Source organism: Delphinus delphis, chromosome 8, assembly GCF_949987515.2.
Source record: "Delphinus delphis chromosome 8, mDelDel1.2, whole genome shotgun sequence".
Classification (NCBI taxonomy): domain Eukaryota; kingdom Metazoa; phylum Chordata; class Mammalia; order Artiodactyla; family Delphinidae; genus Delphinus; species Delphinus delphis.
The window spans coordinates 10,527,113-10,543,292 of NC_082690.1; the positions used below are offsets into that span (position 1 = coordinate 10,527,113).

The window sequence follows — 16,180 nt, forward strand, 5'->3', positions numbered from 1 at the left end:
TATGTTTGAGGTGCTTTGACAACGCACAGGATGAGGGAGGACAGCAGTGTTTCAGGAAAGGCAGGAAGCGCTGTGAGCAGTAGTCAGAGAGGAGATATGTGAGCTGGGTATTGCAGGAGGCACAGGGGCTATTCAGGACGAGGAGATTCCAGGCAGAGGGAACAGCAAGTGCAAAGGCACTGAGATGTGAAGTGATACAGAGTATTTGGGGGGAACTGAGCAACCTGGTATATTTGGGTACCAGGAATAGGAGTGTCTGTAAGTAACAGGGAGGAGGGAGCTATGAGGCAGGCAGGAGATGAAGCAGGAAAAGCAGACAGGGCTGAGCCGTGAGGCCCCTGGGCAGCCAGGCCAAGGAAGCCGCAGACAGTGAAGAACCCCTGGGGATGGAGGAGCACAGGCGTGACAAGGGCACACGCTCACAAGAGCATTAATTAGGCTCCAGCTATTGCTGGCATGGCGCTAGGCTCCTCCACATACAGGAGGCTAGCCCCGGCTCAGTCTGATGATACATGAATTTGACAAGGTCTTCTCCTCTTTGATTCACGCAATTATCGCTGGAGAAATGGCCAATTTGGGAGCAATTTTTCTTCTCTGAAGAGCCAGGCTGGCTGGCTAACAGTGAAGGCCAGGGGAGCGTTCCTGCATCACCACTGCCACCACCCACAGCCAGAGCTGCTGGGAGCAGTGCCTGGAAATCCCGAAGAAGCTCTGGGGATCTGGGAAGGACTTGAGAAGGGTAATGGTGGAGGCCACAGGAGCCACAGAGGAAGCGTAAAGCGGGGGGAACCCCTCAGGCTGGATAAAGATTGATGGGTACCTGCATTTCCAGAGAGCTGGAGAGAAAGGCCAGGTGGGTGGTGGCAGCCACCTCGTACGTAGCTCCAACCCCTGCTGGAAGCTTCCCGAGGCCTGCTTAGCAGGGAAGGTTCTCCCTCCCCTCCTTCCTCTCCTCCCCTCCCTCCCGGCCCCCCTTCCCTGTTCCTCTCCAGAAAGGTTTATGGAGAAGACTCCAAATAGCCCCTCTCCTGCAGTCACGGTCACACCAACTGAAAGGAGATTTAATTAGCAAAATCTCGTTAGGCAAACGAAATTATCCGTAAGACAATAGTCCTCTGGACAGGGGGTATGATTAAACAAAGCCATTAATTGAGAGAGTCGCTTTGGCAGCCCCCGGAAGCACTCATCTCTGGGCCAGCGGAACAGACCCGGGCCCCTCCGCCCGCCCCACCCCCTCCCACGTCATCTCGGCTCTTCCAGGGCCCCTCCAGTTGGGGCTGCAGACCTCTCTCTCATCAGCGGCCTCTCTGCCGCCACATTCCTGCTAAAGTGCCTGATTGCATAATGTCTATTTGCATAATGTAAATTGCAATCTCCTAGCTCGGGAGGCAGGAATCACAGAACAGCCATTATTTTTTTACCACTCCACAAAAATTCTACATTTAGAAAGCAGATTTGCAGCTCAGAAAGCCGTATAAATCTGAATCTGCCACAAATGTCATTAAATCACACCCATTAAGCCGGACCAACGAAGAGCCCCTGTCACTGCTCTCCGCACACTCAAGGACTCCCAGGCCAGATGGAGGCCACGAAAAAATGGAGGCTGTGGCAGCGGGGCTGCAGCAGGAGCTGCAAAGGCAGGAAATTCTGTCTCATAAACCTTCACACACACAACCCCACACACAGGTCCCACCAAGACCTGGCGGGCGGAGGACGGAGAGGGGGCGGAAGTGGTTTGAGTTATTTCTAAGCTTGTTGCCTGATTTCTTGAGGGCACTCGGTCTGCAGACTTTTAATTTACGGAGCAGAAGAGAGTATGCGGGGAAGAAGCCTGCACCTTCCGCAAAGGGAAGGGGAGATGCCAGGTATTTCACACGAGGGTGAAAAGTCCAGGCCTTCAGCAGCTCTTTCATGACCTTTTTCTGTCTTCTCCCAAGTCCCCTCCAGCCAAGTGAAGGAAAACCAGGGACAAATCCTGCCCTGACTGGGCTGGGCTGGACCGGATTCTGAGCTCCTTTTAAGAGCTGTTTCCTAGGGGCCACTGGAGAGAGAGGTGAGTCACAAGGTCCCTAGAAAGGGGCCTTCCCTCCAACAACCACTCATGATTCCAGTTTCCCCGCAGCCATGTACCTGGTTACTTTTTTGCCTCTTTATTGCTCATTCAATATTCATCTGTCAAAGGGCAAGATGCTAATGTGTATTATTAAAATATCAATAGTTCATGAGTGAACTTTTATGGAGAGTACAGTTAAAGGAAAGATGCTAGACCATCTCTGTCAGCAGCAACGGAGAGGAACAGTCTTTCCGTCTCTACTTTTTCCTAACGTACTGGGTGAGTGGATGGCTGAACCATTACTGTATACATATTGTGTGCCAGGAATGGCTCTAGAGCTCGCACGTGCTGGATTTCATTTAGTCCTCACAGCCGTCCTGGGAAGGGTGTACAATCCCATTTCCATTCTAGAGACAAGGAATCTGAAGACCAAAGAGATGTATGCAGAACCACAGAGGTTCTAAGTCATGGGGCTGAGACTCAAACCCCAGCTTTGGACTTCAGACCCAATGTTTTTCCCCACCAAGTTGAAGCCTTGAAAATACAAATGATCTTTTAGGTTTTTATCTGTTTCCTTCACCTGCCCAAATTAAACATTGGTTTCCTGACCTAAGTTTCACAAAAGGGGAAAGGAGAGAACAGGAAATCATTCCGTGCTTTCACATAGACCCATTTCCACAAAGCCGGCCTCCACTTTAGAGGTGTCTAAGTCAGTTCCCAGAATCTTTTCTGAACATTTAAAATCTTAGAACTGAGGGTAACATTGGAGGTGATGTCATCAGACATCCCCTGTTACAGGAGAGTAAACTTGAGATTCTTGGGGCCGCATAATGAAGTGATTAAGTCTCTAGGATAGAGTCATAAGTTCGATTTCAACTCTGTGACTAACTTACTGTGTCACTGACTATGGTACCTCTCTTGTCTCTGAGCCTCTGCTCCCTTTCTGTATGTAATACCAAGATAGTAACAGTGTCTCATAAAACAGTGCGAGGGTTTCAATAAGAACATGCACATCACGTGCTGAGCAGAGCGTCTACCATGTAGTAAGTGCTCAACAAACGAGTCATTACTATTAATATTAAGTCGACTGTGGAAGACTCCGAGACTCTCCCAGCAAAACTTTTCATCAAAACCAAGCCCCTTTGCCCCTCTCTTCCCTGCCCCTTCCCTTTCACCATTAGCCATTCTCCTATCTTGGCCCTTTGGAAAAACCAACTGGTTCTGCTCCCACCCTGTGGTTGCTTGAGTTTTGTTTCTATCCCCTTAAGTCACAACAAGGCATCCAGGGTACTCAGATTCTCTTCCAAAACTTAGCTGCATCCGGGTCAGGAAAACGGCAAAGGAACTGGAGCCTGGTCCTCAAAGGCCCCGCCTCCACAGGTTACAGTGTGTGTGGCAGAGAGGAAGCATGGAGAGGAAAGGACACGACGATCACGGAGGAAGGGCTGCCCGCATAGCCCACGCCCCCTGCACACCCTGACAGACCCAACGGCCCCTTCGGTCTGATCTTTGGCTGAAGCCTCCCCCAGCCCGGAAGGCCAGGGAGTGGAGGGTGTGGGAGCTATGCCTGGGAATGAAGGGCTCAAGGCTTGTGGAGTCCTTGTCACAGGTCTAAGGCCCTCTCCAGACCTGGCACTTCAAGCTGTGGGTTGCAAACTGGACCCATTCTTGCAGAGAAGGACTATAACGTAGCGCAGGGGTCCGCAGCCTGTTAGGAACCGGGCTGCACAGCAGGAGGTGAGCGGCGAGCTAGCAAGCTTCATCTGCCGCTCAGCATGGCTCGCATTACCGCCTGAAGCATCCCTCCCCTCCCCCACCCCCACCCCCACCCTCCCGATCCGGGGAAACCGTCTTCCACGAAACCAGTTCCTGGTGCCAGAAAGGTTGGGGAGCGCTGTGGTACCAACTGCAGGGCCTCCTAACACCAGCGTGTCCTCGGGGAATGCCCCCCTGGGGGCGGAGCCTAGCCTGGCTGTGGGGGGCGGTGCCTTTAAAGCCAGACATTGGGTGGGTTTAGACAGTCTGGTTCTTGGAGGCAGGTTTCCTTAGCTGCCTCGGGAGTAGATGAGGCTGTGCTGGGCCAGGCCTGAGTAGTGCTCCCCAAAGACGGCTGCTACAACATAGTACCCCCAAACACACTCTTCATCTGATGTGCTGCGGATACTCCTGCTTTGAGACGTGGCTGCAGGGGCAGTGTCCATGTCCCCTTCTCTAAACCCAGGTGGGCCTTTCTGCCTGCCCCCAACCAGGGCAACGTGTGAACGTGATGCTGCCGGGCTTGGGCAGTGCAGCCCCGTCGGTCCACGTCATGAAGATGTCCAGGCCACGTGGGAAGGGCACGTGGACCTGGTGGACAGCCCCAGCTAGCGCCTCAGCCAACAGCTGGTATCCACCCCCAGAGGGATGAGCGAACGGGCCTCCAGATGATTCCGGCACCCAGCTTCTGCCCCAGCAGAGACCCCAGGCCTGTGGCTCAGAGGCAATCTCCCCACTGTGCCCTGTTTGAACTCCTGACTCACAGAATGAAGGAGCATAATGAACGGTGTTAAGTCACTATGTCTTGGGGTGGTTTGTTACACAGCCATAATAACTGGAACACCGCTTGAATTAAATTAGAATGTTTGCTGTTTCCCTCTCAAATCCAGCCCTCACTTCAGACTTGCAGACTGTTCCCTCCTCCGCAGGTCCCGTCCCACCTTTTCTTCCTCCCCCTCCAAAAGGCAGGCTCCTCCTTAGCAAAAAATACTCCCAGGAAGATCCTTTGAATCTTCCCCTTTCAGAGTCCCAGGACCTGAAGATCCCCACTCTTCCCCGTTCCTCTGTGCGGGTCCCAGAGTGTCCCTACGAGGGAGGTCCCCCTGGTGTGGGCGGGCCCGGACCAGGAGCCCGGCTGTTCTCGCGGACAGGGACGGAACGTGCAGACTTATTTCCCCTACACGTATCCCGGTCTCAGGAAGCTTCACGCTCGGCTTGCTCCTCTCATACTGACTTGACTGATGAGGTCCCTCTAACCTCCGGTGCGAGGAGACATCGATTCTCGCAAAGGTCATTATCTTCCTACTCTGGCTCCCCCCACCCCGGTCCCATCTCCTAGGTAGGCTTTCCTGGAACAGGATGGAGGGAGGCACCCTTCCCCGGCCCGGTGTCTGGGGATCGACCACTCCGAGCCGGGCGGAAAGGGGATGCCCTGGGAGCCGCGCCCTGTCAATCACAGAGGCACCAGCACTGCCGCGCAGGCCAATAGGCGGAGGGCCGCCGCCCTGCTCACTCACCGGGCAGCCATCGGCAGGATGTTAGACGATCGCAGGGCGGCCATTCTTATGATTTATTCAAATGCTCATTACAGTCAATCTATTTTTACACAGAGGTGAAGATGTGCGCTGATAACGTTTAATCATTTAAAATTCCGTGGACTGGTTGGGAGCCAATGTACTATCAAAGTCGCAACCGCTCAGCCCCCGGGAGCCCCCGAAGCAGGGTAGGGAAGCTGTGCAGCCCCAGGCCAGCCCTTCCAGCTGACACTGCCTGAGCGGCGCCTTGGTGGAGGGTGCAGAGGGGAAACAAGGAGCAGGGGATCCCAGACTAGCCTCCAGGAGCTCACAGCCTCGCTCAGGGCACACAGTGAAGCGCGGGCAGAGGGATGCCCAGCAGAAGGATGAGGCGCAGCATCTCAGAAGAGGGAGAAATCACTTCTAGCTGGATCACCGAAGGAGGTCGCAACGAGCAGACTGGACTTAGGCCAGGGCCTACAGGTGGGAAGCCTTATGCCAAGTGGGAGAACCAATATGAGGAAATACACAGACGGATAAGGCGGGGAGCAGCTCCTGTGCTGATGGAAGGGAGGTGACCAGCAGTACCTCCTTTTTCCTCCCTCGTGTCTCTCCAGAAACAACCAGACATAAAAGCAAGCGCGAGCTATGAACTTGGCCCAGGTCCTCCTCTCCCGGCCTCCGAAGCTTAGCCTGCCCTTGCAACCTCTAGAGCTTCCCTCTCCAACACTCATGACACGCATAACACATCATGTCCACCTTAACGCACAATCAATACAGTCTAATTAAATAGGATGTCATGTTACAGGGCCTCTTCGTCACATTCGGACCTCATCTAATTAGAGGTCCACTGTATTTCACATTCTGACCAGCTCATTGAGACAGAGCGCGTCTCTCACACAATGCATGGCTGTGAAAGATCGGGTTCAGGGCTGGTCTTTAACCCATAACCTTACTGAGTCAGCATGGAAAACGCCAATCAGAGTTACTCACAGTTCACAGTCCCTTTTCTGGTGAGCGGCATGGAGGACGGCAAGCCTCAGAGTCCTGCTCCAGAGTCAACCTGTCAGCGAAAGAAAACATCTTTATAGACTGTGTATGATTCTGCTGGGAGCGAGCGCCAAGATCGGATGGGGGTAAACTCAGAAGTGGGTCCTGCTCCGGAGCACAGCCAGGGCTGGCAGCCCTGTGTCCCCATTGCTGAGTGGGGGGAGTTTCCTGAGCAAGGAGCTCCTGGTGCAAAACGACGGTTGTTTAGAGGATTAACCAGGACGGAGAGACAGGATTTCTTGCGAGTTTCATCCCCTTCCCCAGAGAAAAAGAGGCTCATGGCTGTGGAGAGCGCTGAGCTGACCAAGGCAATGATCATTTGCTGATGCCACCTGTCTGACGGAAGACCCCGTGCGGGGGGACGGAGCTGAGCAACCCTTGGGGAAGCTGGCAATCTGTATGGGGGAGCTGCCCAAACAAGCAAACGCCACCACCGATGCTGTGGTTTATGGCAGGATTATGGAAAGTCCAGTTGTAGGAGGGCACTTTCAAGTAAAAGTGAAGAGTCCCATTGGGTTAGAAGGGAGATGTGCATGGAGAAAAATGATGGGGGCGTGACTGGAAAGATCAGAAAACATGACTGCTTTTAATTCTCTTCTTGGGATAAAGCAATAACAACAAGAAGAAGAAAAACCCAGCACACATGTATCAGGTGTCTGCTCCACGGGCTACACTCTCCAGGTGCAGCAGGAATGAAATCCACAGCTCCTGTAATAAAAGTGCCGCCACGTCAGTGGTGAAATAAGAATATCATATGAAACATCACCCAGTAAGACGAGAACATACATAAAGTAGCGCTGAACTATGTGGTAGAGACCATAACTCTCTCTCCACAGAGAAACGAAGTTGGCGACAGCTGGGGCCTTCAAGGAAGTTTTCAGGGGGAGGCAGACCTTGACCGGGGTCTTGGAGGACTGGTCAGGAAAGATTCGGCTGGTGGAAGAAGAGAGAGGGCATTGCAAGAAAGGGAGCACTCTGAGTAAGGGTGACGGGGGAAAGCATGGAGTGACTAGGGACAAGGCAAGGGCTGGGCCGCCTGAGAGACTAGAGGAGGGAGTAACTCTGAGTAAGCAGGGAGGGGCCGGAGCGTCCAGGCTCCGAGTGTCGGGCAGAGAGGCCAGGCTTGCGCTGTGAGCTCCTGGAGCCACTGAAGGTTTTCCAACAAAGGAAGGTCATGAAGAAGAGGACACTCCCCACCCCACCGCTCTTTAGTATTTTCCTTTTAATTAAGACAGAGAGGCTCCCTGGAAGAGGTAGAATTTCAGATAGAAGATTCAGGCATGGGGTGTAATACAACGCACTCATGGAAAGATGTCCCTCTTGTTCATGATGATGTCGCCCAGGAAGAGGCACTTCCTCTGGGGCTGTCTACTAATATCTCCAGGACCAAGACTGGTGACTCACGGAAGGACCTCAGAGACGAGACCAGACCACTGAAGGCAAGTGCGTGAGGATGACTGCACCTTACGCATCTTTACAGCCCAGCATGTGTCAGGTTCTCAGCAGGTGTCTGTTGAAAGGTTCAGTGATGGACTCTGTTCATTCTAATCAGTTTCCACAACCAGCCCCTGGCTGGCAATGGGCTCCAACTCGTAATCTTCTAAACCACTGACACATTGCTACTGAGCATACGTGAACTCAGTACAGGAAGTTTCTAGGCTGAATTGCATGGAGTGGGGATTTACCCCTGCCCTCTTGGGACTGTCGAGACACCAGCGACTTGGAAGAAGATACGGCAGACTTGCCATTTGCACGTGCCGCCAAGCTGTGAAGGACAGCCCCTCTGCTGGGGAGATGGATTCTGATGGGCAGTGTTATAAAACTTTGAACAAGCTAAAAGGATGGCCCCAAACTAAAAAGTTAATTTTTTCCTCTACCAGTTTTTAGTTCTTGCACAATAACATCATGACAACCATAAATTAAATAAATTTGAAAATTTTAAAAAATTTCCCACAATCCCATCACTCTAAACCATCATATTATTACAGTCTATGCCCACAAGCAAATCCAGTTTAATTTTTTGCAGAGTTGTAGAAAAAGATTTGACACGAATAAATATACCAAACCCTACTCTTACATTCAAAAATCAATTGCAAAAATCACAGATTGGAGTGACCTGTTTTTTTTTTTAAAAAAAGACAAGGGTTATTTGAGTTAAATGCAAGCAGAGGTAGAGCCCTGCCAGGGTAGGTGTTGCTGCCAAACCCATTACATTGATCCTAGTTGCCTAAATAGCTATACGGTGGCCAACCAAGGGGAGAATGGTCCCCTCACTTTAGACTTATCAATCCACATTACTTTTAGATGCAGCTGTGGCATCATGTTTTAATAAATTTGACAGTGACGAGTAGAAGAGAGAGGTGAGCAAAGACATCTAGTTCTTTTAACTAAAGTTAAAAGTTTAGTAGTTAAAAGCACAAGCTCTGTAAGCAGACTGTACAGGTGTCCATCCCAGTCCCACCACTTCCTGGCAGTGGGCCCACGGGCAAGTTACTTAACTTCCCTGCGCCTCGGTTTTTCATCTGTAAAATAGGGCTAATGAGGGTTCTGCCTCTGAGGTTGGCTGTGAGGGTTTAATGAGTTCATATACCGTAAAGCGCGTAGAACAGTACCTCACAGAAAATAAGCACTCATTGCATGTTAGCTGTCATTGTTGTTATTTTCCTTATTAGGAGGCCGTGAGACAGAAGATATGGGAGAAGAAACTAGAGATGGACCTTCATTTGTCCCTCTCTAATATGACCCATTGGTCCTAGCTAATTCTATTGACTAAAGCAACAATCTCTCTCCCACAAGGTGGTCCTCCAAATATTTGAAGAAACTATGTGACAGAGAGCCTGCGTTGCTATACACGGTAGAATTAGGGCTAACTGATAGATATCAGAGGAAGCCAATCCTCAGTTCAATACAGGAAAGACTTCTCTAGTCCTATGCACCATCCAGCAATGAGTTAGGCTTCCTTGGAAGGTAGTGAGCTCCCAACACGGCAAAGGGAATCCTGTATTGGGTGAGAAGATGCCCCAGAAAGCTTGGTCTCCCAGACTTGACTTCCCCCATCCATAAAATGTTAAAAAACATTCTGAGACTGGGAGGGTTGACAAACATGCATATTGATAAAACATTAATAGTGTCTTCTTTCATCACCGTTTCATAAAGTAATTCAACCCCCAAAAGTAAGGAGAGCAAAAAGGACCACCTTAAAAAAAAAAAAAAGGACCACCTTAAAAAAAAAAGAAGGACCACCTTTTGAACTCTTTGAAGTGAATGGAGCATCATGAAAAGCATCCCCCCCACCATCTCTGTCTCTTCTCTCTTTCTGTCTCTATCTCTCTCTGTCTCTAACTGTCCATCTCTCTCTCTCTCACACACACATATACACACATATGTGCACCTGCAACCTCTCCACATTGTCCTTGTTTTTCACTCCTCACCATGCACCAGCAGACACGTGCTGGGGAACCACGTGCGTGATATTTTGGGGCCTTCCAAAGCCAGCAGCCTGTAGTCCTGGAAGGCAAGTGGTCATGTCAAAGGCCTTCAGACAGCGGCCCTGCAATAACGCAACCAGAATTGAAACTCAGGCCTACCTTACTCACCATGAAGATAAACTTGAATCATAAATGGAATTGAGCATTCACATTTATAAGTATGAGGACATTTATGAAAAGGTAAATGAGAGAGCTGATTGTTAAGAGGTGGGGAGAAGTATAGAAGAAAGCTTCCCACGGGAGGGAGCACACTAGAACTTGACCCTCCATGCCCAAGGACAGCTGAGCAAGCTCCCACGAAGCATCCTAGGTAAGTTGAAAGGATGAACAGAGATGAGCCTGGGGCTTAGCAAGGACCACAGAAGGCACTAGACCAAGGGCGTCATGGGTTCACACCCTGAGTCCATCGTTCACTTACCGTGTGATCTTGGACACGGAACTTTAACCACTCCCTGCCTCAGTTTCCTCATCTGCAAAATGATAGTGCTTGACTAGATGATCCTTAAACCCAAATTCCATCTGACATCTATACATCTCTGAAGCTGCCCAGACTCACCCCCATATCACAGCTCAGTATATGGTTGTGGGTAAGAGTAAAGACACGGGAGTCAGACGGTTCTGAGTTTAAGCCTGGGTCCATCACCTTCCTAGCTTTAACCTCTACGAACCTCAAGGTTCGCACCTTTAGAAGGGGGATAAGGATAGCGCCTTTAAGTGAGATGATGCGCCGGGAGCATTTTGCGCAATGCCTGGAACATATTCATAACGACGAATGAGGCTGCAGTTGCTGTCTTTCAGTGTTAGGAGGGCTAACAGCCCAGGAGGGCCAGCAGAGTCTGGATGGGAAAAGGGAGACAAATCAAGAAGCCTAAGGGCTTCTGCATTCATCCCACTGCCTGTGACAGGCTCCTCTGTTACTACCCCAGCCAGACCTTTAGGATGAGGACAGATCGTGACAACCTGTTCTCAGGCCCCGAGAGTCTCTCTGGATGGTCCCCATCTCTGAGAAGCCTCTGTAGGCACATGAGCAAAACTCCCCAAAGAGAAAGAAAACTTGAATAGACCCTCCCAGGAGGAAATGCCTGCAGGGCCACTCGTCCCCCCACGGTGTGTCCTGCGTCTCCCACCTCATCACCCGAGTCCCCTCTCTGCTCCACATCTGCTCCCCTCGCCCCCTGACGACAGCTCGCCGTGGTTTACGTTAGTCCAGTGAGGCTGTCGGCGACAGCATCACAGACCCCGGCCACCAGGCTCTCAAAGACACAACAACTGGGCAACCGAATACTGAGAGGGTCACCTGGCACTCAATGTGTGGCTCTGAGGAACGCACCCGCCCAGCACTGAGGGTGCCGCGCAGGCTTCCTCAAAGCCTGGTAAGAACAGGGCTGACTCCCCACTGTCCTCAGCCCCCTGGGCTGCAGGCAGTGCTGGGCACCCAGCGGCAGAGGACCTGGAAATTGTCCCTCAGCCATGCTCCCCAGGCCCCGTCCAGGCCCGAGACTCTAAGCTGGACCCCGTTCCTGTAAGTGGGCACCCTTGGAGGTGAGAAAACACCAAGACCCGAGACGTGCTTATTCTCCATCGGGAGCACCCCTGCTCTTCTTCCTGGCCCATCGTCGCTGACCTGCCTCAGGCCTCCTTCTCTCTCCCCTGGGCCCCCAGTCGGTCTCCTGGCCTCCAGCCTGGCCCCGCTTTTGCCCACCCACTACCTCCCGCGGCCTGGGATCTTCCTGAAACACAAATTGCGTCATGTTTGTTCCTCCTCAAAACCCTCCAAGGACAGCTCAGTGCTGGCAGAGGTCACCCACTGGCAGCCCCTAGCTGGCCTCTTGCCCGTCTGATGTTTTTGTAAATTCTGCCAACATCTGAAAAGTGGGACATTTCACATTTGAAAATCCAGGCTCCTAAGTTTTCTCTAAAATTTGGATGGCCTAACAACGCTGATCTTGCATTTCCACGTGGCAATCACCAGATGACGCTGAGTGTCAGAGGCCCCCATTTTCATCAGGCACGGGTCCTCCTGTTTGCCCCCCAGAGAGAGGACAGGTGCGCCTGGAAGCCGCTTCAGTCGCAGGGCGGGGCACCTGGAGGCTGACGCACACCGCTTGCTGAGGGTTCAAGGTGACAGCACGGAGGTGGCTCATCACACTCTCAGCTGCGCTGTTCCCAGCCAGGCCCACCAAGGGTCCCTCCCTCTCTCACGCCCCTGGGCAGCTCCTCCATTCAAAGTCAGGAGACAGCCGGCAAAGGTCTTAGGGATTTTTCCAGGAATGCCAGTGACTACCAGGCAGGTGCTGAAGAGGCCCCACCCCAGGGTCCAGCCTCTCCTCACCCCCAACTCAGTGGAGGCTGCGTCCCCTCCCTTTATTTCCATCCAACTGTTCCCATCAAAGCCCTAACAGCACATATTTTGTTAATTGTACAAACCTAATGGGGGAATGCATTGGCAAAAAGGGTAATGGCCGTCAGACCAGCAATAAAACAAAATTAATGGCCCATAGGAAGAAATCATGTCCACTTAATCCCGGCTCTGAAACTCTAATAGAATAATGGAATACCAGCAGAGGGGTTTCTCTCTCCATGCAGATTGCTTACACCATGTTAATCACTTGCAAAGCAGGCCACATACCACTCCGCTCACATGACCCTCCAGGGAAAGTAGCAGCCCAGAAACATTTAGTGCCAGGCTCATTACTGACACGCATCGCCAGCAGCAACACCTTCCCCCATCCCTGCCTCCCCAGGTGACTCCAGGACAGCCAGTGTGAGGTGTCATTGCGAGCCATCAGGTGTGGCAGGCCGGAAAGTGAGACACATGATACCTAATAATAGCAGACGTTTGTTGAGCACTTACTATGTGCCAGACACTGGGCTGGCTGAGCACTTTCTAGGTACTGTATTATAACAGCTTCATCTTCTGGAGCTGCAGAGTCCATCAAGATAGCCACTAGCCACATGTGGCTTTTTAAATACAAATTCTAATTAATGAAAGTTAAATAAAATCTAAAATTCAGCCTCAGTGGCCGCGTTTCAGGTGCGCGACAGCCCTGTGTGGCTAGTGGCTGTTGTACTGGGAGCTCCGGCTAGACGGTCTTTCCGTTGGCACAGGCGGCTGTACTGGACAGCGCTGCTCCAGCACTTCGAGACCGTTTTAGCTCGCCCATTTAACAGATTCCGAAATCAAGGCACAGAGAGGTGAGGCAAGCTGCCCTAGGTCGTGGCTGATCTGGGTTCTAGCCCAGGTCTAAATCAGCCTGCCTCCGGAATCCCGACCCTCCACACAATTTCTTGATACAAATTCTTGTTCTTGTATCAATTTCTTGATACAACTCGTTCTAAAGAACGAGTTAGAGCTACATCTTTTGCCGTGAGAGATGGCCGTAATGTTCCAAGTAAGAAAAGTAAGTAGCAGACTGATGTGTGCCGTGTGTTTCCATTTTTGTAAAAGCGGACAAAACTCCAGATTGAGCGCATCCACGTGCATAAGTCTGTGTGAGCACAGAGGTGGTGTGGAAGGAACAGCCCGGATGTTCACGTGGGCGCGAAGGCCCACCGTTGTTAGCACATCTTTGCCTTGTTTCGGGTTGCAGAGAGCACTGCCCCTTCTGTAATTTTTGAAAAGAAACTCAATAAGGAAAAGAAAAATAATTGATATAAGAAAGAAAAAGAGGTTGGACTTCGGAGGCAGCCAGACCAGACTGCAAACCTGCTTACTTACTGGCTGCATTGCATCGGGCAATTTCCTTAACCTCTGTCCATCTTGGTTTCCTCACCTGGAAACTGATGATAATAATATCATAAAGGGAGGTTGAGGAGAGATGGATGAGAAAATGAATTTAAAGCTACTCAACAGCCTGGGCCTTTTTATCATTGTTGAGGGACTAGTCTGCCCAGTACACAGAGGTACTTTCTGGATCGACCCTGCTGGCCGCCGTCATAGGACTTAACCAGATGCTTCTCAAGGCCCCCATATTCTGCCTTATATGACAGTTCTATTATGTCTATCTCCCTCCCAGACCGTAAGTTCTTTGTGGGCAGGAACAGTACCCTGCTTATTTATTCATTCATTCGATCATCCATTTATTCCATTTATTATTAAGTTAATAATAACTGAATAATTATGTCTTAGGCATATGCACCAAGCACTGTGTCTGACATTAGAGATGTAACAGTGAAAGAAACAGAAAAGTCCCTGCTTTCGTGGGGCTCGCATTCTAATGGGGGAAACAAACTATAAATACAATTATACAATGTCAAGAGATGATAAGCAATAAGAAAAAAATTCAACAGGCTTGGGAGCAGAAGTGACTGAGAAGGGAGGGGCATCTTAGAGAGAGGAGACAGGAAAGAGCCTCAGAGCTCACTGAGAAAGTACTCTTCGTGGCATATGCCGCAGACCCAGTGAGGTTAGTAGTTACGCAAACGATGTTAGTTTAAGAACAAAATAAAAATAGATTTGATGGAGAGCAGAGAATAATTAAGACACCTTAGAAAACGTCCCTTCACTTCTGGGTATACACCCCAAAGGATTGAAAGCAGGGACTCAAAAAGACAATTTGTACCCCATGTTCATAGCAGCATCATTCACAGGAGCTGAAAGGTGGAAGCAACCTAAGTGTCCGTGGACGGATGATGGATAAACAAAACGTGGTCTCTATGTAAAATGGGATATCGTTCGGCCTTAAAAGAGGAAGGAAATTCTGACACGTGCTGCAATGTGCTGGAGAACATTATGCTACGTGAAGTAATCCAGTCACAGAAGGACAGATACTGTATGAGTCCACTCACATGAAGTACCGAGAATAGTCAAATTTACAGAGGCAGAAAGGAGAATGGCGGTTGCCTGGGGTTGGGGGAGAAGAGATGGGGAGTTTTAGTGAATTGACACAGAGTATCAGTTTTGCAAGATAAAAGGGTTTTGTAAACGGATGGCGGTGACGGTTGTACAACAATATGAATGTGCTTAATGCCCCTGAACTGTACATTTAAAAATGGTTAAGACGGTAAAGTTTGTTATGTGTATTTTACCACAATTTTGAAGAAGAGGATAAGGGAACCCAGGGCAGACAGAGAGAGCAGGGAACCCCAAGTCTCTGCAGCCACAGCGGGGGGAACACAAGAGACTGGGGCTCCCAGGCCAGTTGGCCAACAGGGGAGGCAACTTTCCTATGGAAACCTCTGAGCCAAGATGATTCCAGAGGGCTGAGGCTGGACAAATGAGACACGATTTAGGGTGAAAAAGAAAAGGAACTGGTGGGAGGTGGGCGGCGACGGAGAGCCCTGGGCCCCTTTCTAGTCTGAAACGAAAGACAGTCAAGGAATGTATCTACAGCAATAAAACGGTGAGCAGGAAATCTAAAAGGAGAAGGAATCAGAGGCCAAGAACAAGAGGGGAGGATCTGGTCTTCCAGTCTGATTCGGCAGTGAGCGGTATGGTGTGCTGGAAAGGGTTTTAGACAGAACCTAGGGGATGGTGCTGGTTTTCCCATCCCTTTGACCTTCTGTGTGTCACCCTCACTCTCTGGGTCTCAACTTCTTTGTCTACTGAACCAAGTGGCTGGATCAGAGCAAGAGGAATCTTAAGGTTTTAGGGGTCCACAAACCCCTTGAGACTTTATCCAGAATGGTATTTGTGTGTACATTTTTCTTTAGAGAGATTTCCAAATTTTATGAAGCTTTTAAGGCTGTCCATGTCCCCAGAGAGATTAAGAATCACGGGAGGAGATATTCACTAGGCTCACATTCAACTAGAAATTTCTAAGATTCTGAGAAATCTTAAACTAAATACTAACAAATCTTTGGGCCTCAAAGAAATCAAGATGTTTATTCCTGCCTTGCCTGCAATAAGAGATATTATACAAACGAAGCAAAATAATGATATGTTTTGAAAAGTTAAAATTATTTCTCTCGTGCAAGTAAAGATGGTTATTTTTGTTGTTTCATGGAAAGCAGGAACATTTCTGCACCAGGCTTACAGGCAGAGGAGGGAGGCCAGCTTGTCCGGGTCCTGCATCCCGGACAAAGGCCGCACGGCAAAGGGATGGGATGTGCTACGTGTCAACCCTCCTTCGATGGAAAATGAGAAGGCCCTTGATTCCCCTTGTGGAGACGGGTCTAGGCCAGAAAGGAGAGTAAACACAGCCTCCCCAGGAGGTGCAGCCCAGGCAGAACAAATGCATCCTCTTGTGCCAACAAGTCGTCATCTGGCATAACTTGGGAGGAAACTGTCAACTGTGTGACTGGGAAAGTGGCAGGCTGAGGATGTGTCAGGGAGAAGAGCGCGGGCAGAGGACAGCATCTGCCACCAGAGAGCAAGGACT

At 50.4% G+C, this 16,180-nt stretch overlaps 1 protein-coding gene across 3 annotated transcripts in view; it reads right to left on the bottom strand.

Annotated features, from left to right (window-relative positions):
* PKNOX2 (PBX/knotted 1 homeobox 2) overlaps positions 1-16,180 on the bottom strand; it is a 255,102-nt gene that overhangs the window by 180,863 nt on the left and 58,059 nt on the right. For all 3 annotated transcript variants that reach the window (XM_060017724.1, XM_060017725.1, XM_060017723.1), the window contains exon 2: positions 6,316-6,385. The gene's annotated coding sequence lies outside the window, so the exon portion shown is untranslated. The remainder of the gene's footprint in view (positions 1-6,315; positions 6,386-16,180) is intronic.